Below are 2941 nucleotides of genomic sequence, written 5' to 3' on the forward strand. Positions count from 1 at the left end.
TCTTTCCATCGGTTCACTGTTCATCCAATGAATGGTCTTTCCATCGGTTCACTGTTCGTCCAATGGTTGCTCTTTCCATCGGTTCACTGATCATCCAATGAATGGTCTTTCCATCAGTTCACTGTTTATCCGATGAATGGTCTTTCCATCGGTTCACTGTTCATCCAATGGTTGCTCTTTCCATCGRTTCACTGTTCATCCAATGGTTGCTCTTTCCATCGGTTCACTATTCATCCAATGGTTGAACTTTCCATCGATCCAATGGTCGACTCCAGACTTAGTCGTTTCTCACAGAGGCTCTTGTTGTCYATACTTGATCGATTTACCACAGCGGCCCCGATTGCTTAATAAAACTTTTTGAGATAATTATTAGGATCAATTTGATGCTAACAAAGAGGATCTGAACAAGTTTGAAGCACTCAAAGTCTGGAGATTGGTACCTCGTCCCAACAACAACACGATTATCGGTACAAAATGAGTATTCAAAAATAAAAAGGACGAAGATAGTGTTGTGGTCAGAGAAAAGGCCCGGCTCGTCGCTAATGGATACAATCAACAAGAAGGCATTGACTATGATGAAACTTTTGCCCCGGTAGCAAGGATCGAAGCAATACGGATGTTTCTTGCGTACGCGGCACACAAGAACTTCACAGTGTACCAGATGGACGTCAAGACAGCATTTCTGTATGGTTTTCTCAAGGAAAAAGTCTATGTTGCTCAACCGGAGGGATTTGTGGATCAGTCAAAGCCGGATCATGTTTACATCCTTGACCGAGCTCTTTATGGTCTTAAACAAGCTCTGAGAGCCTGGTATGACATCTTATCAGATTTTCTGGTAAAGTCAGGTTTCTCGAAAGGTAATATTGACACAACCCTGTTCATCAAAAAGGAAAAGTTGGATATAATTTTGATACAAATTTATGTAGACGACATAATATTTGGATCTACGAACCCWAAATACTGCAAAAACTTTTCTGCCTTAATGGTTTCACGTTTTAAAATGAGCATGATGGGTGAGATGAACTTCTTTTTAGGTCTTCAAGTAAAACAATTATCTTCGGGTATCTTTATCTGTCAAACAAAATATATTTTTGATATCCTGAAGAAATTTAATTTGGAAAACAGTTCATCTATAAAAACACTTATGGCTCATGGAACGAAAATACATTCTGATCCGTCTGGAGAAGCTGTAGATCAGATAACATATCGAGGCATGATAGGTTCTTTAATGTATTTGACGTCTTGTAGACCTGATATTTTTTTTTCAACACATCTTTGTGCCAGATATCAGGCTAATCCAAAGGAGTCCCATTTAAGTGTCGTTAAGCGCATTTTCCGTTATCTCAAAGGGACTGCTAATCTTGGACTCTGGTATCCCAAGGGTACAAGTTTTGAACTGACATCTTACTCAGATACAGACTATGCAGGTTGTATGTTGGACAGGAAAAGTACATCGGGACATCTACAGTTTTTGGAAGACAAGTTAGTCAGCTGGGCATCAAAGAAACAGAACTGCATATCCATATCTACTGCCGAAGCAGAATATCTAGCTGCTGCAAGCTGTTGTTCTCAAGTTTTATGGATGCAGACACAGCTAAGAGACTACATGTTTTATTTTAACAAAATTCCCATTTATTGTGATTCTAAAAGCGCAATAGTTATTTCTTGTAATCCTGTTCAACACACAAAAACCAAACATATAGATATCCTATATCATTTCAATAGAGATCATGTAGAAAAAGGAACCATTGAACTATATTTTGTAAGTACATAATTTCAATTAGCTGACTTATTTACGAAAACTTTAGATGAAAAACGTATTAGCTTTCTTGTATCTAAGTTAAGTATGCTAAATTTAAAAATTTGAATTTTTATTAAAAGCACTTCATTTTATTGAATTGTATTTAATTCAAATTCATTTGGTCAAATATCTGTATTTTTTAATACAAGCTAGTGTTTCAATTTTTCTATCTGATTTTAAATTTCTTGATCGTGGGAATCTATATTTGAGGGGGAGTGTGGATTTTCATCTGTATTTTGTTATATGTTCATATTTTGAGGGGGAGTGACTTTATCTGTTTTGGACTAACAGTTTAAATTTTTCTTACAGGTATTTTAAACATTATCTAATTTTTGAAAGATGTAGAGTTTAAAAATATAAGTGTTTGGACGATTTAGACTAATTCGGACAACACTTGTCCGATTTATTACAAATCCGGACAACACTTGTTCGATTTAGACTAATCCGGACAAAAGACTATATGATAAACTCTTATCCAGATAAGGTTAGATATATTTTACAAGGGATTGAGCGGATTTTTAAATCGCTTGGTTGAGTTGAGCGGATTCCTAAATCGCTTCTCTCATTTATGCTTTTCAAGTCCATAAATCATTTAATTGTTGAGCGATTTAATTCTTTCCTTGAGCGATTTGGTTTCTTCTTTGTGCGATTTATTTCTAAATCGATTGACTCTTGAGCGGTTTATTCTTAAACCGGATGAGTCTTGACCGGTGTTCTTCTAAATCGCCTATGCCTTGAGCGATTTAATGTCGGGATTATCACTTAGATGATTCTTATTTTTCTTAATCGAACACCTCTTGTCCGATTTATCCTAATCCGGATAAGCCTTGAGCGGTTTAGAATTTGAACGGGTTTTGACTTTGACTATAAATATTCGATTCATTTTTACTTCCCATTTTTTACTTTCACCTTAAATCCACTATTCATTCATCGTCTCCGGTCGACCTTTGCTGTTAAATCGCTCTAGATCGTTCAATCTTCAAATATGTTTCTTCCTTATTCTATTCAAAAGGTTTATATTTGATTAACTTGAACTTGGATCATTCCTTCGCTTCTTAATTTCCTTGGACAATGACGATATTTTGGATTGATAACTGTTAAACATCTATTTACTTTGAATCTGAATCGTATGAATAACAC

Source organism: Cynara cardunculus (assembly GCF_001531365.2).
Source record: "Cynara cardunculus var. scolymus isolate 2C chromosome LG 2, CcrdV1, whole genome shotgun sequence".
In the NCBI taxonomy this organism is placed as follows: Eukaryota; Viridiplantae; Streptophyta; class Magnoliopsida; order Asterales; family Asteraceae; genus Cynara; species Cynara cardunculus.